Raw genomic sequence first — 26,955 nt, 5'->3', positions numbered from 1 at the left:
TGTGAGGCTAAGCAACAGCTGCCTCACGCTTTAGCACCCCCATGCCCCAGCCAGCCCATCACTGTCTACACGTGTAATTCAGTATATGTAAGTACTCCGCCATAAGATAGTACTGTCCCCATAGTACTATCTTACAGCAGAGTTAATTAATTTACTGGACTCTAATACCAGCTCACGTGTAGATGATGATACTTTTACAGCGGAGCTAATTAATCTACTCCGTCGTAAAGCGTACATGTAGATGCACCCACTGGAACTTGCCAACTTTGCTGGCAGGGCAGTCACATCTTATAACTTTCATGAGAACCGTAACTAGGTTCAAGGAACTTCCAAGCTCCCAGGGGCTGCTAGGGGAACTTGTAAATTCAGTTAGACTAATACCTAGCGTTCATGGAAATTTGCCAACTCATTTGAGAAGACAAGTCTCAGTTCATTTGTGCTTAGAGTTTTGTTTTTTATTATTATTATTATTACTACTCTGGAACTAAAGTGAGGTCCATAGCAGAGGTTACACTTTCCACTGAGTGCCTTAAAGAGCATGTGGCTTTTGCTGGGAATCTCGTGCAAGTTATATTTTTGGCAGTATACATGATGGAGAATATAAACTTCCTCAGAGATCTCAAGCACTGCAATTTCTACCACATGCCTGAAGGATATTGTAAACCCCACTGAGGGAACTCATATAACTTATTTTCCACAAGTAGCCTGAAGAAAACTGCAACTTGTGTTGGGGATATCACAGAAGGTGTAATAGACTCTAGGGAACAGAACAGCTGTTCAGGGGGAATATACCCCCTAGTCACTGATGAGACCCTTTTTTGCTGATCCTTTCAATTACAAATACTAAATTAAAGCCATCGTCTCCCTATTCATAGCAAAGGGAGCTGACCCCTTGGAAATACTGAGAGAGAAGGGAAAGACCAAAACAGAGAAAAACTGGAAGAAAAAGTAGAAACTATTTTATATGGAAGGATAGATATGGAAACTTAAAGTATTTCCTCATTCTCAAATGCTAATTTTATCACTGCAATTTTCTAATACCATTGTTTTGAACAACTAGATATTTGCTTAAAGATTCAACTGTCATTTAACTGGAATCCAGACATCCAAGTCTTAGGACTTATGTTTCATGTGTAATATGCTTAAAAGATCATGCCATAAATTTTACTTTCAGAAAAACAAAGATGAATGGTTTTACAGATCAGCAGGTAATAGATAAGTTAACACTAACATTGAGAATTATCTGATGTTCCAAACATAGCTCTTTGGTGCAAATCAAAGCTGGGTTACTCGTCACAGAACTCTACCATCTGATGCCTGTCATGTGGTCTTTGTAAAATTAACTGATCATCATACCACAAAACCATTAGGTAGTACTAATAGCACTTCTTTTGGTAACCTCAGGAGTAGCCAAGGATCACAGAACCACAGAAACTGAACTAATAATATAAGACCAAATTGACCATTCTTGCATTAAAAGCCATGGTAGGGGTCTTTGGAAGGAGGATATCTCCATAAAGATTTCACCACAGGAATTTACCAACATCACCAAATCAGAGAGAGAGAAAGAGTTTGTTTCATTTGAGGAAAAGATGTGTGGATCCATAGGGGGGTAGAAGCCTCTCAGCAGAGTTATGTGACACCTTGTAAACCATGTAAGACCCTATAGATCCATCCCTACCAGTTCAGCTTCTTTAAATACATGTTAACAGGAATTTCCTCGGCCATAAAAGACACTAAAACAGCTTAGAGCTATATTTCCTTTCCATCATGGCCCATGGAGTACAGAGGGAAAGGAATGCATAATACCCAAATTAGTTTGCTGACCCCAAACCACAAATCTGATCCCCCCCATACCGTGTGAAAGCTAGACTAGATGTAAGGCAAACAGCATAACGAAAACTACCTGAAGCCTGTCTGTGTGTCTGTGTATGCGCATGTGTACATGTTCAATATGGACTTTTGTGCCCATGTTACCCCAAGATCTTTCATAAACATTAAATTATTAGAGAAAAAAATTAGGTGAGTATAAAACAAAGAATTAAAGAAGAGGAAGCACCCAGTAAGTATGTATGGACAAAAAAGTGACTGAGCAGCACTCTTACTTTATTTTTCTTGATAGATATTATCCCTTATTTTAATGTTTTGAAGATTTTATAGTCAGTAAAAAGGTTAACTATTATTATTGATTGTTTAATTAATATTCTCTTTATTTCCTGCCCTATTTTGCCTGCTACTTTTTATAATCAATACTCACTTTAATAGATACAAGAAATGGATAATGTTTAACTACTCAGAAAGAGTCTTTCATACTCTTCTCTCTCTCACCCACACACATGCATGTGCACACACATTCCTTGTCATCTTAAAAATACACTGAACAATGCAACCACTCCCAAATTCCCTGTTGGTGTACCCTTAGTGACCTAAAATATTTTGTTATTCCCAGAACCTGAACCTTAAGACAAATCTTTGGACACGGGGCTCCTGACCCTGCCAAGTTGGGAAGGATTCAGATTTTCTTCTGAATCATTCATCCTACCCAACCTTCTGTTTAACCAAACTTTGCAACAAAAATCACATTTAGCACAGGATGTATAAATACTGCAGCAGCTTCAGAAAATACCAAGCAAACCCAGGGACATTCCAATTGTATCAGTTAGCCCCAAGGCAGCTTTCTAATGCTAAATGGAATTATATCTTTCATTAAGATCATAAGAATTGAATATATGTCTTTAGTAACTAACATATAGGACTAGTCAATGGTTCTGATGCAGTAATGAACAAAACTACATAGTAGCTTATTGCAACATTTATATCTCCCAAATGACTGACTGATTCCTGTCATTTATGCCAATTTTAGATGGGTAAACTACCTTAAAAAGAGTTATTCCCTATTAACACCACTTTAAAAGAAAAATAGGGCTCACTGCATGCAGTATGTTATACAATGTGGCTGCTACAAAGAAGAAACTATCTTCCTTTCTAGCTCAACCTGTTCCAAGCATCACATAGTTCTGGCTCCTTCCATCCATGAAGGCTCCTTTTTCAGTCACCTAGAATACTGTTCACAGATCCACACAAATTGGAGATGAAGAGGACTTCCTAGATACCCTAACTTGTTCTTCTGCCATGAAAAGATTGTTCCATGTGGTAAAAACTGATCAAAAAACTAATTGGTCTTAACTCCTAACTCTTAATTTAACTCCCAAAATTCAGATCTGAAGCTGGTTCACAGTTGGTCCTTCTGTCGCAAATGAGCTGAATCAACCAACCAAACTCAGATCCAAGCATCCCTCAACTTTGGGGAATTCTGGATCTGATTTAGATCCAAGATTGCAGTTTGGACTGTCTACCTTTGCTCACTGCCCAGAAGGTACCTTAATATCCAGGAAAAATAATTCCTTTCATTGATTTTCTCCCAATAAAATGTTCACCCTAGTATGTTTCTCACAAATGCTTCTGTTAACCATTCTTTGATCATCATAAGATACTGACTGTAGAACTCTTCTGTACAGCACAAGACATGAAAATTCTGAAATACAGCTTCCCCCTACGATAATCTGCCTGTGCTCTGTATTTAATGTTTTTACTTGAGGATTGTTACTTTGAGATTTGAACTATTACTGTTTACTTCTTATTAAAGTCTTTACAATTTTTCCTTTGTTTTGCAACATGTCTTCACTTTTAGGATCCAAAGACAGGCAGTACTTCCATTTTGCCACTAGAGGTCGGCTATAACTTTTCTATATCCTATATGATAACATAGGATATAATAAGAGTAGAGCATTTCATATTATCCCTTGCATGCTCCCCATCCCCACCCTTGTCTAGTAGCTCAGGGTGGGGAGGGCGGTGAAAAAGAACAAAACAAAACAAAAAGCCCACCTGATATTATCCCTAATAAACCTGAACATACATATGGGGCTCTTTAATCCAAAAAATCTCTAATACTAAGATTCAGCTTTTGACAGAAAAAATGCCCTGATGGCCACTGGGACTTGGGACATGGATTACTCTTCCATATCTCAGGAGACACTTGTAAGATCCCACACATGGAAAATGGAAAATACAGTTTTTATATATAGAAATCAGAAATAACTATGGTGATTGACTTTTAATGGCAAACACTGAACTAAGGACACTACTCCATTGTTTTTTCCAGGATTCTACTTATTTTTGCTTGATTTTACATTCTTTTCCTCTCCATCATTGTGACATATTTGATCCTTCTTAAGGACAGATCTAAAATGAAAACAATGATGACATCAAAAACCACTTCGGGGTTTTAAAGGTAGGCATTCCTTCAATAGGCGCTTTCATTTAAAACTCCAGATCTATTTTAGCCAATATAACCCCACCAGAGCAGGACCATCCGGTTCAACTTGTGCTGCTATTCTGTTCTGCTGTCAAGTCCCCTGCCATTTGTGTAGATCATGACCAGAATCAGATGATGCCCTCAATCAACAATTTTATTTAGGTTGATTTGTTTTTAGTTTTTTCATTTAAGGCTCTACCATCCTTAGCCAACAAATCAGCTTGCTGTCAATCAACTTGCAAGAGCTCTCCCACACCTTGAGTGCAAGGACACTGACATCATACTTAGCTGTGTCCCTTATATAAGCATAAGGGTATGGCAGGCTTCATAGAAGCTGAGGATGTTGTTGAAGAGAAGTCAGAGCTACACTGAGCTCCAGCCACAGAACTTTGTGGGCATAAATAGAAACAATCCTTCAAGTAAGCCTCACTGAGGTTTTGTGGTCACATCAATTGTAATCTTTTTTTGAACTGACTCAATTGATAATATACTCTACTACCACATCTGTAGTTCCCTTTAACTGAGAAATTCCCCTTATTTTGGTCTCTCAGTCCTTGGGGATTTTTTGCCCTTAAAAACAGTTCTTTATCTGAAAACAGAGTGACCACAGCAGTGATCCAAAATGAACTAACATCATCATAACAAACTTAGTCATGTACTGGAGGAGGCAGTTAGGCCCCCTGCAGCCAGCCAGTAATAGTATGCCACAAAACCAAAGGGGAGATGATTGCCCTCCCTCTTCCTGATGACCCAAACCTCATTCTTCCTCCTCCTCCAAAACATTTAGACCCCCACGCTCAGAATTTATCATAAGCTAAAGGATGGAGGGGTGAATTTCATGAGAGAACCTCATTAAAATATTAATAGCCCATCGCTGCTAATAACATTATGCTGTACAAGTTGCTTATTTTGATAGAGCCCCCTATGAGTGAAATTGCTAATACTTTATCTGGATGTCTTCCAATGATGAATGGAAAAGTTTATTTTAAAAGACATAAATCAGGTCACTTCCAGATTAGACCAGATTGAATTTTCCTCACATTTTGTGAAGCTCTTCAGTAGAAGTTGCACAGCATTCCACAGTCTCGCTGGCAAAAAAACAAAATATACTATATAGAGTTTGCATATACAAAGGGCTGAACACTTCTTTTTAGAAAATACCAACCTACAATAACAAATCTATTTGCTATTCACAAGAGAATCACTGAGTATTGCAAAACCTGATAATTACTGATTCATGACAGATTTAGGAAAAACATCAGCTTAAGTAATCAGGTCAGGGCACTGCTGTTGACCACAGTGTTGGCAAGAGAAGCAGTTTCTTTCCTCATATCTTTCATTAATGTTTAACATTTCACAAAATTTACTGGACTGGATCAATGAATTTTAGCACTTCATTGATCCAGTCCAGTAAACAATTGGTAGCTTGAAACCTCAAAATTACCTATGAGCAAATACCTATATTTGGTAGTAGGTTTTACTTAAATCATGCCTTTCGGGCACTCTTTCATTTGAATTATTAAATTACTGAAGCTCTCTAATTGTTCTGGAATGAATTTATTTTAGAAAATTTCCATTGGAAAATGAGAAGGTTATTAACTCTTCACATACTCTGTAACAAAAGGTGTATTATGTTAACAACTGGCAATAAATATTTCATTCTGGTTTAAAGCTATTCATATGGGAAATAAAACTACATTTCTATGAAGGAAATGTTTGTTTGATCTTTATTTCCTTCTGGAAAAATCAGCAGCTTTTCTCTGGTAAAAGTTATTGCAAACAAATCCTTTTTTACATTCTTCTGTACCTGCAGGATTTGGCTTGACTGACATTAGGAAACCATAGTGCTAATACAATAATTCAAAGAAAGAAAATTCTCTTGACTCTAAGATGATATATTGTCATGGCACCTATTCAACTAAAGGAGATAGACACTAAAATTATCTCCTGAAACTGAGCAGTTCTTGGTCTGCTCCAGAAAAATATCTGTTCTTGTCATAATGCAGTGCTAATCTTAGCTCTGCATAATTGTATTCAAATGTGGCTTACACTACAAATAAAATGCATTTTTATTATTTAAATTCTTCCCCAAGGAAACAGTTTTTAAGCAACACAAAACTACTGTATGTTAAGAATCAATTATAATCCCTGCTGAATAGATGCCCAACAGTAATGGAATAATAGCTTTGTTGTGTATGATGATTAAGATCCACTGGCAGAACTGTGCTGTAAAACTGGAGTAACATCTATCCACACAGCACCTTCAACAGCATTAACATTTTTCATAGCTATCAGACATAATATATTTTCAATCTATAAACTAATCTGATATCCATATATTTGCATACAAATGTTAATGCTCTGTGAATAGGGTGCCAACTTGGCATTATTGCTACCTTTAAAGAATGTTGTACAGCTACTTGACCTCCAAGGACACTGACATTACATTTTCTGCTCAATTAGGTCCCAAAAAGTACTGTACAGCTGTAACATACCAAATATTCATGGCTGCAGAGAGCTTTTTATATGACTGATCAAGTGAGAAAGTAACCCTCACATTATGAAGTATCAGACAGAGCCACTCTAAGGCAGAGCATCATTTGTGTGTGGGTTAATTTCAGGTGATTCTGCCCACATCACATGAGCCTTTGTGGGGCTGGGCTTGTGCTTGTGTGGGCAAACACCAGCTCTGCCCCTGGGCTGTCACAAAGAGGAGACAAGTCTTCTTCCTGCACAGCATGGGAGAGGGGGAGAAGGTACCCCTGCTAGGCAGGCCACCCCCACCCTCAACAGGATCATTTTGCTGACTGCCTGCTGGCTCTGCATGGTGGTTCCCCACTAGAGAGAGTTCCCCCACACAGAAGAATGCCCAGGAGAGGGAATGCTCTCTACACGGAAAGAGGGTCCCATCAGGCAGAGCTGGTAGACAACTGGGAAAATCGTGATGAGGAGATAGTGGTTCCCTGCCTGGCTTCCCCAGATAGGGCACAGGGAAAACTCCAGCTTCCCCACTGCTACCAGCAGGGAAGCCAGGCAGGCCACCTTCACTCCCCACAGGATGGCTGCCGGCTATCTCTGCAGAGTGGGTATGTCGCCTCCCAGAGAAAGTCACCCCCCCACAAAATGGGGAAGTCCTGGGAAATAGAGAATGCCCTCTCTGGGGGAAGGGGACCCACCAGGCAGAGCTGGTAGACAGTCACAATATGGGGGGTGGGTGTGCCCAGACCAGCTTCTCTGAAGAAGGCATAGGAAAGACTGCAGCCTTCCTGCCAGCACTGACCAGAAAGCTGGGGTTACAGGTAGCCCCTTCCTGGCACCGTCTTCCACAGCCCGAGGAGCCTGCAGAGCATGCTGTGAGGCATGCAACCGGACCCCCTGGCTGCAGCTGGTGCATGGAGGCTCTCAGTTCCCACCATCAAACACTGAACTTTAATAGATGTTCAATCATGCTGTAACTTTAAGTGCGTTGTGTAAAGCACAAAAGTTACCACACAATCGGAAGTATCTTCTGATCACTTGTGTAAGCACCCCAAAATGTATTTTCCCAAAGCAAGTATCCTCAGACAAGAGTTATGCATGTTCTTACTGCAATGTCCAGTAGTTAAAGAAAAAGATGGCATAATTGTGGGCTTCAGCAACACTAGTATGAGTTGTGATATTACTGAGGTGAGCATGCCTGCATGTCCATGCCAACAGATATGTCCAGGCTTACAGACCATTTCTCTGCTCTGGCTATTGGCTCAGGTCCGAACACAGGAGTATACAGTTCAGGCAGCATAGTCCCTAGTTGCCTGCAAGGAGGAACACTGCCAAATGAGCTTCTTTGAAGAGAATTCCAATACCCATCGAGGGGGCTGACTTTGAGGCAACACAGGAAAAAGGCTCTAAAGCCATCCCAAAGACAGCTTCTGCCAGGGAAGAAAGCTGTAGAGCATCCTCAAGTGACTTACATGTTACAGGGTTTCCAAGGGCTTATGGGAGCACATAAATATGAAAAACCCGGGGAGGGGGGAGAAGAGATGGCCAGGAAAGAATGGGGGAAAATTTAGGAAACAAAAAGAGCACCGAACATAAAACGGGGGGAGAACAGTGGTCAACAGGAAAGAAAGAAAGCAATTCCTAATGTCATAACAAGGGCATAGGCAGAGATCTCTAATGGTCATTCTAGTTACAGTATTACTGACCACAAGTTCAATTTGTGTTATACTATCCAGAATCCTTAACAAAAAAAATTATGCGTATGTGGCAAGCCTCAGCCTTTCAAAAGTCTGCACCCAGAGAAATGAAAAAAACAAAAGCAGGAGATAGCAAAAGAAATGAGAGAGAGGCAAAAATGGGTAAGGAAGAGAAACAGCTTTAGGAAAAATATTTTTTTTTTCCTTTAGAAACAGACAACTTTAGGAACAATAATTGTATCTATTTATGTTCCCAAAAGTTACCGTGCAGATTAAGAACAGCTCATGTTCTGATACCTGTGTACCCTTCCACAAGCTAAAGGATTCTGCCCAACCTGTGCTGGACCCGTGTGGCTCAGCTGATGTGGAGGGGCTGCAACTGCTTTTGCACATTACAAGTCTGGTGTTGCAGCCAGGGTGGGAACTGTATTTTGGGCCAAAATTGTAAAGAGGGCTTTTTTACCTTTCACTGCATAGAGTCCAAATACTTGTTCTTTATGTAGAGAGAGTTGAACAGACCTGATGAGTTGGAGAGCAAGTTCTGACTCAAACAGCTTAGTGGTACATTTTGAAAATGGAAAGAAGCAAGAGATTAAAAGGATGCTTTGTACCTCACCTGGTGACTAGTCACATTGAGCTCTGTAAGAGTATTAGGGTGTAAGCAGCTACTTAGTATGAATAAGAGGAGTTGGCAACAGGTGAGGACACAAATTTGAACACAAGCCCCTCTGCCTCCATTTCAGTCTCGTCTACATATTCAACAGTTGATGCAGGTAGGATTTGGGAAGCTAGGAGGAGTTGGACAATAATCCCCAATCCATCCTGTGGACAGGGACAGGGAGCACCATTCAGAGACCCACTGTGTAGTGTGGACATGGCATTCAGAAACCTACTTCAGCTCCTCTAAACAAAATCTCTGGACCTAGCCCAGCACTTGCATACTTATCTTCAAATCTATGTTTAAGTCCTGGTAATTTTAAGGGGACTTAGAGTAAGCGCGTTGCTAAGGAAGGATAGATTTACTCATGTGCCTCATTACTTTGATGAACTAGGACCATAAACCTATGGGATCATAGGATCAGAGGAAACTAGGGCTGGAAGGGACCTCACAAGGTCATCTAGTCCAGCCTCACTGCTCAAAGAAGGATCTTCCCTCAATTTGAATATAGTATTTTGAATGCCTGGAATCAGATCATCTGGACCACAGCTCCAAACTGTTAGATGATTTATGATTACATTAAATTAATTATAGTCATGCTAGAAAGCTATGTGTGTTTTTCTGTCTTTATAGTACAATCTACATGTAATTCCATTTAATAAGAATGACATGTAGGAAAGTGAATCTTTAGTGGCAAAGAACCATTGGATGGTTTTATACATTGTAGAAAGACAAACAGAATGCCATTGCTATACATGGTCTAGATTTACCCACATACGCACCTGCTTTGGTTTCTTCTCAATACAAGAATATTTACAGTTTTTATCTTTGAGATAAAGTTTTATTTCAAAACATACCATTTTGGGTAGCTTTATTTCTCAGTGTTTAGACAACTCTTTCACTAAAACACCAGAGCAGCTGGCAATAATTGCCACCTTTGTTGGCTTTCTCAGCAGAGGAGCTAGATCAGTGACATAAACTGAACTTCCCATTCATCTCTGGAAGGTTATGTAAGAATCAAGGCATGTTAATAGAGCAGTACTTTATGCCATCAGTGCCCAGGCTGTACCTGTTTGGTGAAAAATAGAGGATTTCACACTACAGATCTCATTATAGCCTGGAGTTCACACACACACACACACACACGTGAGTGACAGTGTGAGAATCTCCAACCTCTAATTTCCAGCTTAAATTTCTTCAAACTGCAGAGGAGGAAATTTAGGTTGCAGATTAGCAGGAACTCTGACTAGGAGGGTGGTTCAGCATTACAACAAGATACCTAGATATGTTGTGGACTCTCCAGTCTTAGACATTTTCAGAAGCAGCTTAGATGGACTAGTGATTTGAAACTTCCTTAGACCCAAGGCATTTTGTTGAACTGAAGGCACCCCTCAGAAAGTACCAGCTCTTAATTTTTGCACAATGTTTGACTCCAGAAAAATAACAGAGCAATTCTTATGTTGCAAAGACCAGAAAAGGTCAGAATGTTTTTAACATTCTGAATTCCTATTTGAAATCTCAAAGTTTTATTGTGTGAATCAGGTTTGCATACCTAACAGTACTAACATTGCATGACACCTTGTGGTACCATTGAAGAGATCTCAAGACACCCCAAAGAACTGTGGCATCCTGGTTGAGAATCACTGCGTGTATCTACATGTGCACTTTAATGCATGTTATCCCATTTTAATGCACATTAAAGTGTCACCAAAAATGCACTTTCATTAACGCGCATTAAAATAGGCTAATGCGCGTTAAGGTGTCGCTAAAAACGGTGTTCTTTAGGTAATGCACATTAAGCTGGGCTAATGTACATTTTCCTAGTACCTCACAATGGAGGCCATTTTTACACATGCTACAGGACTGGATGGGGACACTTTAATTAGAACAGCTCTGAGAACCACTCTAATTAAAGTGCCCACGGTGTCTCATGCATCGGTGTCCCTGAGCTTCAAAATGGCGGTGGGGTGCTTTAATTAAAGTTTGTCAAATGAGCTATAGTTAAAGTGTCCCCGCCACCATTTTGAAGTGTGTAGACGCTGACACATGAGATGTGAAGGCTGGCTAGAGTGTGCTAAGCGCACTCCAGCAGACTTGATTAGTCAAGTCTGCTCTGACACGCTAAAATTACAGCATGTTGGAACAGCCTCCAGGCACATCTACGAGCACCCAGAGGTACACATTAACTAAAGCGTGTTAATGGACATGTAGACACACTGAGACAGACACTTGCCTGAAATGGTTTAGTCAGAGATGATCCTGCCTTCAGCAGGGGGCTGGACTAGAGGACCTCATGAGGTGTCCTCCAGCTCTACTTTCCTATGATCCTATGTGCACACACACAATTATGCTTTATTTCCACAGCTAACCAGGAGAGCATATAGTAATCCTTGTCAAGTGCCAAGCTTAAGAATCCTAACACTTTCTGGAAAATATTTTGTATCATTGTTCCACTGAATTATATTGTAGTCTTAAAGGACTCTTTAGTCCTCTACCAGTTTACTTGCTTTCTGTCAGCATGAATAAAAGCAATGGGTAGCAGAGACAAAAGGTGCTGTTACAGTGCTTTGCCACTAAGTGGCAAGGACTCTGGAAATAGCTTGTTTGCATTAAGCATACCAAGTTACCCCAACAAAGAAGCAAACATATAACATCTACATTGATGTAACTTACACCAGTGTAGTTTAACTTCTAATTTTTCCCAGAGTAAGGGCATGTCTACACGAGCTGTTTACTGTACAACAGAATAACTAGCTCCGCGGTAAATTTCTCGGCATCTACACGTGGCTCTATTTGTCCACAGGAAAGTAGTAAACTCCATAGCAGGTTATTACTTGTAAATACAAGTACTATCCTGCTGCGTATTATTTTCTTGTACAGCAGCACATGTGTAGATGCTGACCCAGCTGGCTGGGGCACAAAGGTGCTTCAGTACAGGGGCTGCCTGCAAGGTGGCCCCATACTGGAGCATCCTCATGACCCACCCAGTCTCCCTGCAGTATGTTGAATCAGGTTGAAGCAGCCCTGGGCTGGCAGACTGACCCCCACCCCCCGCCCCCAGCCCTGCCAGCCAGGGCTGCTCCAATCCAGCTAAATATGCTGCGGTCCCGGGCACATGTGTAAACATGGTGTCCAGGAGCAATAAACTCCAGCATGATACACACCAGAGTTTATTGCTGGGTATTAATATGCATGCACAAATGCACCCTAAGTCTAATAAGTTAACTGGTATAGGGCTATATTTTGTGTGTCCGCTTGTGTTTACACTGGCACAAAGCTGTTGTATTGGTGCTTGGTATACACAGCACAGAGTTTAATTGGACAGTCCTTAATTGGAAGACCTCAAGGAACATATTTTAAACATGTGTACTTTAAATGTCTTTTTGAAAGATTCATAATTTCCTATCAGATCATTAATCACTAAGCCACAACTTGCTGACAAAATGTTGAACCAGGATATCTCTACATTTTAAGAAAGCACAGCCAATCTCAATCAGTTATGCCTCTCTGACTCTAACATTCTTCTTCAGAGGTTTAATTTATTTGGTGTCCCCTGCTTTTTCTGAGAGATGTGCATTTGAGAAATAATAGATTAATATGAACCAAGGTGGCCAAGACTCAAAAACCCAACATGCTCATATTATTGCTTCTAGAAGTGGAAATTCCTGTTGAATACAGCTCATAATTTTAACGCATTGTCAAAAATTACAGAGAAGAAGGTATTTTCAGGTATGAGGTATTTTCAGGTATGAAAAAGTAAATAATCATTACAGCAAAGAAGTTTAAAGGATACTTTAAGTAATAAAGAGGCTCAGAGAAGGATGTGACACCTCCTACTACATTTTGTCCTTTTGGACCATGATGTGGTTTTTCCAAATACCGTCTGGCTCTTTGTTATTTCTTCATAAATCTGTGAGAAAGTAGCAGAGAACACAGATGGTTTGGTTCCTCAATTATAACCTGTGCTGCATAAAGCATTTATAGTTTTCAAAGCAAGCAATGTTCCTTTACTCATATCGGGAATGTCAAACTCACTTTGTAACCCAGGCCAGATCCAGACTGGGGAGCTTCTCACAGGCTGGATCTGGCCTGAGGTACAGTGCGGTGGTCCCTACAGAGGCACTGGTGGTGGTGGTGATGGCCATGGCGGTGGCGATGGCCACTGTGGCCACCAACCAGGTGGCTATTTGTCATAGTGAATGTAACAGAAGCAGTACTGGGCCAAGCAGCAGTGGGGCAAGTGAGGGCTGTATGGGCAGAGCCCTCATGCCACAACAGGTTTTGCTCCCTCTCCCAAGGCCTTGGATTCTGTGGCAGGCCATGCCCCCTCCTGGCCATAAACCCAAACTATGGCTCAGCAGTAGTCTGCTGGGCTGGATGGGGTAGTTCTGCAAACCAGAACCAGCTCACCGGCCGTATGTTTGACACCCCTGAATTATATGGATTGAGTTTGCATTTAACAGACAAGCTGTATTACCAGCTTTGTGGAGACTTCTGGGGAGCTAAAGGCACAATTCCAACATATAAAATACTCCCTAGCTAACATAGGAAATGATGGCTATGTCAGCCAAGGAAGAGCAAATCCACATGTTAAGACATCCTTGAGTAAACTCCATATGGTCACCTGACATCATTGGGAGTTTCCAGATTGCCTTCAAGGCAGGGTGGAATGCCTAAGGCGTTGTTCTGCAGCCACCAAAGAGGGTCATTTTAATACCTTAATCTCCTGAACTGTATTTACGACCTGCAGCTGTGGGACCAAAGAGGCCCACAGTTAGGCACACACTGAGCCTATTGTTGGCAGAACAGAGCTCTGGGTCATTTTGAGTGACATCAGCAAGTTAACTGAACTGCATTACGCTGCTTGTGACTGGGAGCTGTTTGTTTTTCTTTGATGCAATCAGTTTATTTTGGGCCTTTATCATTTTTAGTGCAGCACTCATTTTTTTTAAAGTTTTAATATCCCTTAAAGTATGCTGGGTGTGATTGAATAGGAACTGATTTCTAGTGGTTTCAGGCTTTCATGAAAAAACATTAAATTGCTCAAGATTGAAAGGATGCCTACATTTAAAATAATGAAGTTCTAATTCAACTAGAAAAAAGGGCATATATTGTAAGTCAAACATTACTTCCTTTTAAAGTGTGTAGCTTGAAATAAAGATGTTCTACAGGTTTGCTTAATTTGCTAGTTGGCAAACCCTGAAAAATATTTTTATTTTCTTTTTAAAACTTCTGTCAGAATTTTATTACCCTTTGTGTGCTTACATGGCAATTTTCCAGTCACATAAGTAGCATTTTTGGCACTTATGCACAATTTGCAAATCTAGTCCCCCTGCAGCTTGTGTGGGTAAGCAGCTGCATGTACATCGAGCATACTCAGCAGATTGTGCATTGGTCTACATATGTGCACCTACTGAAGGTGTGTAATGCACAGAAGTGTTGCCAGACGAAACCTACCCAATTGCTAGCTGTCTAGGCAAGTGCCATAACCTCTCCATCACCAGGGCTGAAACAGTGGTTCTCAACCTTGTTAGACTCAAGACACCCCTAGGAAAATGCCAGCTCTTAATTTTCAGTTGTTTCTTGACTACAGAAAAATAACAGCAATTCTTCCTTTGCAAAGAACCCAGAAAGGCCACAACAGATGAGAATGTTTTTGACAGGGATTTCTACTTGAAATTTCTGGGTTTATCTTGTGAATCATGTATAGGTCTTTGCAAGCTTAGCATTGTGCAACACACTTAAAAGAATCTCACGGCATCCCAGGGTGCTATCACTCTCAGGTTTAAAACCAGTAGGAACTCATGCTCAGGTATGCACACCAGTGCCTAGCCAATGTGTACCCTAATGCACAAGCTTAGTCTACACACACACTTACACATTCACCCTGAATTGTCAACTATGTGCAAGTGTGAAAAAAGCTTCTAACACAGCTAGAAAACTCCTGTTAAGGTGAAAGGGTAATAGGAGTCCGCCCTTTGTTCTCTCTTGAGCCCTGGATCTCAAGGCTATGTTCTACACCAGAGGTAGCTAACCTGCAGCGCAAGTGGCACAGGCAGCCTCTCAGTGCAGCACACTTCTATCAGGTAAGGAATAGGTCAGCACTGCAGCAAATAAGGCAAACACAGAAGGCAGAGCAAGAGATTAGGCAGAGAGCACAGAGTAGGGAGCAGAAAGCAGAGCAGCAGACTGGGCAGAGGAAGGGGATCTCAGCATAGCAGTTGAGGAGGATGTGGGGCTAATTTGTGGCATACCTGATGAGAAGTTTGCCCCCATTCTACACTAATGCACCTACTAATTTCTGATAAAGCTAAGAATTATTAGAGGAATAAAACTCTTACTTATTTTCTGCTGGCAACACCAGCAACTTACTTTGATAATTCTTGTTATAAGAAACGTATTTCTTCAAATTCAAGTAACAATATCATGTGCTTTTCTAATATTTACTTTGTATGAACAAATATCCATTTACCTATTTTTTTAAATAACTATTATCTTGCTCATGTTATTGTTTAGTATGGGTAGATTTTTAAAAGCACTCAGTGTTGCCCTAAGCTTTGGCCTTTGTTTAAAGTTGACAACCAGAATTAGGTCAATACTGTGTGTTTTTCCTGATCTCACCCTAAACGTTTTTACAAAAGCATAATCAAATCGTACAATAAATAAAACAATATATTAATAAATTGAAAAGACTTATTTTTAATAATCTGACTCCTCTGATAAAATGAAGCTTCAGTTTAATGAGAGAGAATTCCACCAAAAGGAAATGAGATGGAAAAAAATTCTGATATTCATGTAACCAGAAAAAGGCAGATTTCAAAGAGGTGTACAACTCAGAAATTCCAGGTGAACAAAAATTAAATAATTTAAAATACAGCAACACATCGAAATGGCTCGCCATCAAGCACTTTTTATAATCTAGTCTTTGGGCTGGTGAGGGTCATTTACAGTAGAGTGAAATCTAAAAGCAAATAGAATGTATCCAGGAAGGAGAGGAAGTACTGTGAAATCAAAATGAAGACATTCAAGGATTTCACTCCATTTAACATAAAACAATGCTTTTTGATTTGCTGATGCTGATGGCTTCCCCCACCCCCAAAAGGGAAACAAAAAAAAGCTCACCAAGTTCAGAAAGTGTTCATGAAACTGAATTAAATCTTTTTAAATGTTTTGTGTTGCTGTAATATATGGCTAAGTACAGACGTTCAAAAGCCCCTAGTGGAAGCACTCAAACTATTATACTTTACCTAAAGCACTATAAGTTAGAGCTGGGGTGAACTGAATAGATGTTTACTGTTTGGTAGGGGGGAGTCAGAGCCTGCCCACACTGGCTAAGGCCACATGCCTCACAGGAAGCTGCCAGAGCAACCCCTCTCCTAAGCCCTGACCCCTCACCAGCTGGCAACTGGGGGTAGTGGGTAGAGGGAGCTCCTGTGCTGTGGTGCCCCCCCGCCATGATTGCTGGGTTGGGTATTGTGGGGGCTGGGCCAGGTCCATATAGCAGGGGGCTCTCTTCCCCTACCCCCATTCCTGGCACAGCCAAAAACTGGGCTGAGCAGTCTTGTGCTGCAGCTGTGAAGAGGCTGGGTGGAGGAGAGAGCCCCTCTGCCATGCAGCCTGTGGAAGGAAGCCACCTTTGTTTCTCCCCAAAATCTCTGCTCTGTGACGATTTGATTAGGATAGGCCCAGCAGAGGAGACACACCTTTACCCTATCTCTTTAGGTAACCTGAGATGGATACATTCCTGAGGGAGGGGGGAAACCTGCTCCCTCTGCCTACGTGACTGATATTACCTACCTGGGTGAGGGGCTTCTACCTGACGGGCTACAGTCTGCCCGGCAACTAGTGATGTATTTCAAATTGGTTGGCCAACAGCCAACAGGTGCTGGCCTTCATTGGACCAGGTGAACGAAGTCACAGGGGCTATATAAGTTAAGACTGCCCAGGAGGAAAGGGCAGCAGCCATGTGGGGGACTCAGACTTAGAGAGGAGCTTTACCATCTGAAACGGGCTCTCTCCCCCATAGCTCATGAGCTAGGAACGGCCTGTCTCCAGAGGGAATCTCCAACAGCCTCTGGATGATGCTTGTGAGTAACTCGAGATCTGATTAGATATATAGCTGGCAGTAACTCAGATGAGTGATCAAAAGGCTACCTTATCCAGACTGTTGCTCTTTGGGATTTCTATGATATTACTCCATCTTGTACCCTATTTTTACTCTACCCCTTGTAATCAATAAAGTTTTTCTTTGTGACTGGTGTAGGAGACTTTATTAAAGGGTGGATCTAAATTATGCCTAAGAGGCCCCTTAGGTCTGCAGACTAAAAGACATTCTCTTTTTTGGCCCCCAATTTGGGGAAGTGCCCCAAGTGCCTGTACTGAGTCGAGTATACATAGGACTATTAGGCCTGTGTTTTCCTGAGGATACAAGGCCGAGAGAGTCCCTTCTCAGGGTGGTGGCAGCTTACGTTACCCCCAGGCTAGTGAGTGTCCTCCAGGAAGGGTGTCAGCCGGATGCGAGGCACCCCTAGGGAGGCACTCAGAACCTGGAAGGTGGTTGGGTGCAGTGAGGTGGGTGGCTCAGTGCAGGAGCGCCCCCACTGGCCTACCACACAGCCCTCCCTCTGCTGCCCCCCCCCCCACTCCCCCAAATGCCAAGTATTGTTTTCATGTCTGTTCTACAGACAATGGCTGCAGGTAGAGATGAAGTTTCCTATTTCTGCCAGGGGTCACGAGCTTCCAGCCTCCTGGGAGTCCATATCCTCTCTCTTCTTTAACGCTGCCTCTAGTGGTTCTTCCTCCACGGTCCCTGAGGTCATCTCCAGCATCGAATTGATGAACTCCTCGCAGAGGATTCTTCAGAGCCTCATTACCTCCTCCCACAGCTCTCTTGCCTGTCCCGAGAGACACCACCAGGAGGCGCTGCTCACACCACAGGAATCCCAACATGGCCATCACTAGAAAGAACCTGCAAGCCGTGGTCCCCACAGCACCAAACTTGAATGCAGGGGCAACGCATAGGGGGTGCACATGGGTGCACATGCAACCCCTGCAAAAAAGTACTGCTGACACTGCCAGCGGTGCCTGTGGGTGACTGCCACCCAACGGTTAGTGCTCACCAACCCTCCCCCCCCGATGCTGGTGGCATCTGTGAGAGCTCACTAGCACTGGGTTCCTGCCACCACTGGCGCAGTCAAGCCCCCCCGGCCACTAGGGCACACACCATTCATGCCTGGATGTAGCTTGAAGCCTCAATGGTGAGCAGTCCTGCTTGGACAGAAGCCTCACAGGTGAAAGCAGAGGCCATGGTAGTGCCTCTGGCATTATGACATCCTCCAGCCATTTCCCTGGGTCTTTTTAATCTGCCTTCTCTCTTACTGCCCTTCTTCTAAGGATGCTTTCCATGGCAAACTCACCTGGAAGCTGGCCTGTTGACTGCTCATTGGCCCTCAAAGTTTCCTTTTTTTCCTGCTTCCTCACACCAAGCTTACAGAAGCTCCCCTTGAAGAGGGAGGCATGTCAAACTGACTTGTGAATTGACCTGCAAATTGCTTACCCTGCTTGCAACCCCTGTTTGCTGGCTCCCTGGTTGTTCAGGGAATGCTGGCCTGGACTAGCTGCACCCCCTTGTTAGGGCTTCTGTCAGGCCCAGGTAGCAACCGCTCGGTAAACAGCAACCACTCAGCCAGCAATACCCTGAGCTTCTCAGCACATGCCCCAAATACACATAGCCAACCAAAGGCATAAGCAGCTCTGGATCACTTACCTTCCCTGGGCAGGATCCGATGCCTGGTGCCTGGCTTCTCTTCCCCTTGCTCCCAGCAAACTGCCTGCATGACAACAGTCCACCAGGGAGCAGTGCCTCCTGAGATACTGAAGGACTGCACATTGGTGGTTTTATCTCAGGTGAGCACCTAGAAATAAATTTAACTCAAGCTAGGTAACCTAGCTTAAAGATAAATCCTGGCCAGAAGTGTTGTAACTTCAAGATGCCTAAAGGGCATTTAGCACTAATTAATGAGCCATAACTTGTGATCATTCAAGTGTTAGGTGCTCTTAACGTGATCTAATTATAATGTGTAACCTCACCCTAACTTAAGTGTTCAGGGCATATAGAACCATATAGTGAGTAAATTACAGAAGAACAAGTTGTATGGTTGATGTAGCACTTCTGATTAAAAAAAAAATAATGGATAACTTCACTGTGCTTGTTATCCAAAAGCATCACTAGTTATTCAGAATGTAATCAATAAGGAAGCTAAAAGTGATAGTACATTTCAGCCTAGCAGACGAATGCAACTCCCATTCACTAAATGTCTTTAATAAGAGATTACCAAGGGTAAAATCCTGGCCCATTCAAGTCATAAAGTTTCTTGACACTGACTTCAAAGTATCCAGAATTACACTCTTACCTTTTCCTTTTTTCTTTCTTTTATTTTTGGTGGTGGGGAGAGAGGAAGAAAGGGGGTTTCACAAAAAAAAAAAAGTCAGAGCCTCTTCTCCCTCTCCCACAAATTGTTTTGCTTTCTTGCCATAGATTACAAGGTATATGAAGCAGGGACACTTTCTATGAACTTGTGTAGTGTCTAGTTCAATGCCCAATCTTGGCCTCTAGTCAAACTAATGAAAGTGAATTACAATAATAAAATTATTTGATTAATTTTAATGTGAGACTGAAAAGGAGAACATATTTCTGTTCCCCACTACCACCCTTCTGCTGTATTTGTATAATGTTAGTGTCTATGATCAGAAATTTTATAGAAAAATTCTTGCCTCTTACTAGTCCCTGGTTTCCTCTAAAATCAAAAGCAATTTGCAACTACAGTTACTTTTTATAAAACAAATAGATTTATAACAATGTATGCAATGTGTAGAGCATCATATTTTAATATGTTTACAATATTTCCCTTGAAGTATCCATAAAACTGTAATCTCTTCCCTCAAACAGTTCAAAATTTATCATATTTAATCAGCAATAAAATTATAAATATAATTCCTTATAATATATCCTTCCTTCATCAACATACTCTAAATTCCAAATAAAAATGTGAAACAAATTGAATGGTTTCAGACAATACAGCAGAAAGGCAGCTTGCCATGTTATCAGAATAATTTATGTTAAAAAAATTCTAATGTGTCCAAAATGAAAATAATACCTCCATTCCAACTCTTAGTTTAGACAACTCCACTGTTACTTCATATGACATGACAAAGAGAAGATATCATCTTAAACTGATGCTGACAGTCCCCTGAGTTGACAAAAACAAGTTACTTAAATTCACTATATGCTTGATTTTTCTGTTCTGGTAAACTATGTTTCCAAAAAGAAAAGAAGGTAAGGCTAGAGACATAAAGGAGATTAAACCACTATTGTATTTTTCCTTGTCCTTAGGCCAAACTCTAGAATCACTCTTTTAGGTACTCTAAAACTATACCCATCTGTCTGTAGCCCCCAGAGACACCTCCAGCAGCCAGAATTACCTGGAGTGCTATGGCACCTTGACCACACAAACTCTTTCCTTAGACATTATTTTCTACCTTCCACCATTGTTAGAGGGGGCTTACTTTAATTAAAGAAATAAATAACCACGCTCAAAATGATGCAACCAAAACAAGGTAGCATACTGCACACAACATTTTCCTCTTAGAGACAGAATCTGCAGCAGATACTAGTCACAGTGCTTGGTCCATTATAGGAAGGGGTTTGGATACAGTAGTGATGAAGGTGGATTAACAATTTAAAGAGAACAGACCAGAATTACACTAGCTCTCCAGCACACACAGCTCTCCCCATGCCAAGGAGCTCCCCAGTAGCTTGATCCCCTCATTTACTGCCCCTCTACATCACCACAGAAGCAGAAAGGGGCTAGAAGTCAGTCTGACCTCTATACTTGGAAAGATTATGGAGTGTGTCATCAAGGAATCTATTCCAAAACACCTCAAGGATAACAAGGTGATTAGGAACAGCCAACGTGAATTCATTGACAATTACCAAATTTACACATGACACCAAACTGGATGGACTTGCAAATGCTTCAGCGGATAGGAGCAGGATTCAGAATAGCCCTGGATAAACTTGAAAAATGATCCAAAAATAATTGAAGGAAATTAAATAAGGACAAATGCAAAGTCCTATACTTGGGACAGAACAAATGCAAAATGGAGAAAGACTGGATAGGCTTAAGTATTGCAGAAAACAACCCCGTAGTTATAGTGGACCACAGATGGAATATGAGGCAAAAGTTTGCTGTTGTTGCAAACAAATTAATAATATACAGCAGAGGTTGGCAACCTATGGCCCATGAGCCAGATCCAGCTCACAGAGCCATTCAATCCTGCCAATCTGTGGCTTTGACAGCATTCAGTAGCAAGAGCTTTTGACAGCATTGGGCGAAAGGGGCTTTGTCTCACTGCACTGTGCCACACTGTAGCCAGGTGGCTGGGCAGCAGGCAGCTTTCCATGCCATGCTGCAGCTGAGCATCAGGGAAAAGTGGTGGCAGGGAGAAGCAATGGTGACAGCTGTGTCCTTCCACCAATCCAGGTATGACCTAAGCTTGGCCATCCTGCTCCACAAATTCACCACAGAATGTTGATGACCACTGGCACACTAAGTTAGCTTAATAGAAGTGTTACCTACAAGTCAAGGGAAGTGATTTTTCCACTCTATTCAGTACTGATGAGGCCTCTGCCCAGTCTTGGAACCGAACTTCAAGAAAGATGTAGACAAATGGTAAGGAGTCCAGTGGAAATCAACCAAAATGATTAGAGGATGGGGAAATATGACTGGCATGGAAAGGCTGGAGGAACTGGGATGATTAATCTGGAGAAGAGAAGCCTAAGAGGGTTGGTTTGATAATACCTTTCAAATACCTGAAACATTGTTTTAAAGAGGATGGTGATAGAGCATAATAATGGTCCTAATTGCAACAAGACAAATGTAGATCAGATGGTATGAAGCACTTCCTAATTCTGAGGGCAGTTAAGCATTAACAGAAATTCCTAGAGAAGTTGTAGAATCTCCATCCTTGGAAAATTTTAAGAGAAAATTAGACAAACACTAGGATGAGATGGTTTAGAGATGGATCATCTTTTCTTGAGCAGGGCATTGGATAACCAGATAACCTCCTAATCGAACTTTTTTTTAATAATTGAATGCATCTGCTTCCCCAATTCCCTTATGGGTTACATTATGTTAAGGGACTAGTGCACAGTTGCAATATCCCAGCAGGAGATCCCGGAAGCTTTATGCTTCAGGCAGGAACAATGTCTGTGAGAGCACAGCTGCTGATCTATCCATTGTCCAGGGTATCCATTAGCCCCCTGTACAGACGGAGTCCTTTTGTGTGCACATCACCACTTCCTAAATGAGCCGGGGTCTCAGTTATTTCCTTAACACTGCTTCCCACCACTCTGTGAATTCCATATAAGCTTCTCATTTGCTGTATTATGGGAGAAAGCCAAAACTAATAAGGATGGGAGAGGAGTGCGGTGGTCATGGATGATACACAGTTGAAGCCTATGGAGATTCTCCATTAACAATAGTATAGCCCAGGATCATGCTATCTTTTTCATAGACCTTAGCCTCAGACTGGAAGGTTGCAGAGAACACAGTGCCATTCTTTCCTATTCACTTGGGGAACTCAGTGCTATTAGAATTAAGGAGCCCTTGTATTCAGGGATGCATAAGGACCATCTTCTTCATCTCGCTCTCTCCACTACCTTGTATTTGAGCAAAGATGGAGTATAACTGAATCCCATATATGAATCTGTTCCATTGTCCTCTCAAAGGAAAAATATACTTGTGAGAGTATCTAAATCTGTGCCTTTGGAATAACATGCCCATTAGACTTTCTACTGGCTAAAGAAATCATATTTATACCTAATATTTCAGATAGATATTATAAAATAATGATTTTTCAACTTTCCAGGGTGGAAGGAACATTTTGAGCTTCCCTGTTAACAGTTTTTGATTGATATCAGAAGGGAAAATGACGTTCCTGCCTTGACTAATATTCTTATCTGACATTGATTACTGCAACCTTGCACATTTAAAGCCTGTTCATCTTTCTTGATCAACACTCTGTCGTTCCCCTCTCTAATTCTTTTCACTGTCTCCTCTTCAATTGTACATCAGATACAAGTTTCCTGGTTGGTATTTTCAAAAAGCTAAAAAGATTAACAAACACAACTTCAATCAACTTTTGAAAATTCCATATCTCTAATGATACTTGCTGCTCACGGGTAGGTAGTTGATGAACTATGACTACCCTTTTTCAATTCACTTCCCAAGTTCTCCCCCATACTTTTAATGACTTCTTTGGTCCTTTCAGTGCTCCCCTACTTCTATCCCATAGTAAAATGCAAAAGCAAAACTGACAACAAACATGTATCAAAACTCTGCCAATTTTTTACCATATCCATTGGCTTTTATGTTAGGTCCTCAACCCCTCACTCTATTCAGTGTTGGTTCTTGTACCACACTCTATTCAGTACTGATGAGGCCTTATTTGGAATTCTGTGTCCAATCTTGGGAACTGTACTTCAAGAAAGAGGCGGACAAATGGGAAAGAGTCCAGGGGGAAAAAACTAACATGATTAGAGGCCTGGGAAACATGACTTACAAAAGAAGGCTGGAAGAACTGTCTGGAAGAACTGGAGGACAGAAGCTTTGTGTGAGGAGGAGGGGTTTGTTAACAACTTCTGAATACCTACCACCCTCACCATTCAGGGCCTTTTAGTTGCCCATGTCCTTCGGCCATTTTCTGTACTTCCCACTCACTCCTGCCTTTTGTCGAGCCAAATCCTGCAAGTACTTACCCTGTAAGTACATTACACATGCTAGTTTTGATCCTGAAAACAAGCACGCGCAAACCCACATCGTGCCCACTGTTCCAATATAGCCAGTGGGACTACCCCATGGACTGATCTAGAATTTTGAAAGGGGATGGGTGCAGATAGTGAGGTGAATCAACACATAGTTTTCTCCAGTTAAAAAGAAACTAGAAGTGTTCCTAATACATTAGGGACCTAGGGCTAAACTAGTCCATTTAAAATGGAAGAAAAAAACAAATATAACATCATTAGAATGAGTCAAAAACTATCTGCAGGGCTGTGAAATAGGAGCTTCATTCCCCAGGAGCAGCTAACAGACAGCAGAACTGCAGAAGAAAGGAGAGCTTGACCGATGGAACATCAAAACCATTAAAAAGAAGAGAGGGCCATGAACGCTTCAGGCATTTAAGAGGGAAAATGATAGCAGTCTCCAAATCCTTGAAGGGCAGCCATAAAGAAGAGGGAAAGCACCTTTTCTCTCACTGCAGAGAGGAGGACATGAACTAATGGCTTGAAGTGGCAGCAAAGTAAGTTTAGATTGGATATGTGGAAAAACTTCTTCACTGCAATGCAGTGGAACAGACTGTCTTAAAAAGTTGTGGACTCTCCATCACTGGAGATGTTCAAAAAGAGGTTGGACAGCCACTGGTCAGGGACAATCTAGATATAGCTAGATCTATTTTTTACCATAGATATTTTCCATGCTTCTGCCCCTGTGCCCCCTCCCCTTCTGCTATTTATGTCAGGGGGTTTTTAAGCCTTCCCAGAAGCATTGGGTGTTGGCTACAGCCAAGGCTGGGGCCTTTGATTGTGGTGTTCTGCTGAGAACAAAGCCAGAGGTTCCTGGCTAGAGGGTCTTGCCCCTATGCTTAGAGTCAGACCATTTACCATATTTGCAATCAGGAAAGAATTTTCCCCTGTACTCAGATTGGGATGCCGGGGCGGGGTGGGTGTTCCTTCATCTGTAGCACGCGGTGTGGCCCTGTACCCTGGAATTACATTGAATCAACATTTTATATAATCAGGACATTGGCTGCCGTGGTTCTCCTGCTTTACCTGTGGCAAGTTTGGGTGTTACCTCTTGTTGTGTCAGGGTTGCGAGCATCTCTGTTGAGTTTAGATTCTGGAGCATTCAGGATGATTTGGCTAGGGATGACCCTGCCTCAGGCAGGAGGGTTGGCATAAATCAGCATTTCTCAACCTGTGGGTCACAATCCAAAGCGGGTCACAGGAATATTTGAAAGGGTCACAAGGAAACTTTAAAAATGAATCAGTAAACTTTAAAAATGGATTCTCCTTTAAAGGAAAAATGTGGGAAATTGTGGCTTTTCCCTTGCAGGTTGGTGAAGTCCCAGCCTGTGAGGGGCTGCTTGGGGATCCCCACGCCCCACACACATACCCTCTGCCCAAGGCCGGTCCAACCATTAGGCAAACTAGATGGACCTAGGGTGCCAAAATTTGGGGGATGCCAAAATTATATGCAAAACAAAATAACAGGAACATCATTCTAAATAATAGCCCTGGCCAGCTTGTATAATTGTTATTATTGTAATTAATTAGGGTTATTATTATAATTGTAATTAGGGTTAATGACAAGTGTGAAACAGTCAATGATCAAGATATATCATATCAATAATAAACCATCAATAAATAATAAACAATAAACAATGGTAATGAACAATAAAACAATAAATAATAAACAAACAATAATAACAATCAAGATCCTGCTCCTGCCTTTGTTTCCAAGTAATTTGCATTATCACAGATCCTCACAGGAGGTGAGAGGCTCCATACCGGCTATGGACTGACTGCCCAGAGGCGTTCTCTATCCTCTATGAAATCCTATGAAATATGAACTTTCATTTCTACCCAGGAGTACTTTCATAATCTTTCCTCCAATGGTAGAAAGATGAAGGGTGTTTGTGCCCAAAAGCTTGCAATTAAAGACATGTTTTTGCAATAATCTTGGTGGTCTAATAAAAGATATCATCTCTACTACCAGTCCTGATTGCCTCCAAACAATGAATAAGAATTTTTTGTTTTTATTGTTTTATTGTTCATTTTGAATACCAAATAAGTACATGTAAATGTTCATTCTAGACTTCTTATTTTCCTCTATATTGGAAGTGGTGGGGGCATCAAGGTACACAGTTTGCCTAGGGTACCAATTACACTTGGACCGGCCCCTGCCCCATACACTGGGGGCAGAGCTGACCCAAGCAGGGTGTGGGGCCATGGCAAATCAGCCCATGTGAGACCCCGCCCCGATCCTAAGTCCCCCAGATTCGAAAAAGCTGCCATGGCCAGCAACAGGGGGGAGACGGGTAGTGAGCGTCTAGATGTGGCCCCCCAAAGCGTGAGGCTTGGGGCGGTTGCCCTGATCTGGCCCCCCTCAAGGGATGGCCCTGACTGGGGGCCTGGGAGCAGTAGGTTGGATGTGAGGGGCACTGAGTCAAGACTCCCCATCAGGGCCGGCCCAATCTATCCTGCAGAACCTGTGGCTGTAGGGGCCTTGCAGCCCTGAACATTAGCAATCAGGGCTGTGGCAAGCGGTGGGGTAGGCAGTTGCCACCAGTCCGTGTTGTTGCTGGCTCCCTCCCTGCCACTGCCAATGCCGCCATCGGCTTCTTTGCATCAGGGGACCCCAAGAAAATGGACTGGACAAGGACATGGCTGGGGTTGTCTAACCGCAGTGCTCTTTCCTGCCCAGGGCTAGGGGTCGGACTCGATGAGGTCCCTTCTGACCCTACATCTATGAATCTATGCTCCCCATCGGTGTTGACAAATGGGTCCTGGTGCAAAAAAAAGGGTGAGACTCACTGGCCTAGATGACCTCTGTGACTGATACCTGCGCAAGGAGGGGTTTAGAAAGGAACAGGTGGGTTACCACAACCCATGAAGCCAAGCCCTACCTGGCTGGCCATGCTGCTCCCCTGTCAGGCAGGCACTTGCTTGGGAACTGCAGAGCGGT

At 42.1% G+C, this 26,955-nt stretch overlaps 1 long non-coding RNA gene across 1 annotated transcript in view; it reads right to left on the bottom strand.

Moving 5' to 3' along the window:
- LOC149873699 (uncharacterized) overlaps nt 1-26,955 on the bottom strand; it is a 258,851-nt gene that overhangs the window by 116,603 nt on the left and 115,293 nt on the right. Inside the window, exon 2 of the long non-coding RNA XR_016440050.1 lies at nt 25,041-25,185. This is a non-coding gene — a long non-coding RNA (uncharacterized LOC149873699). The remainder of the gene's footprint in view (nt 1-25,040; nt 25,186-26,955) is intronic.

This window comes from Crocodylus siamensis, chromosome 1, assembly GCF_052110815.1.
Source record: "Crocodylus siamensis isolate JL-2025a chromosome 1, ASM5211081v1, whole genome shotgun sequence".
NCBI lineage: Eukaryota > Metazoa > Chordata > Crocodylia > Crocodylidae > Crocodylus > Crocodylus siamensis.
Note: the sequence above shows the minus strand (reverse complement) of the source record. Positions and strands in the feature narration are given on the sequence as shown.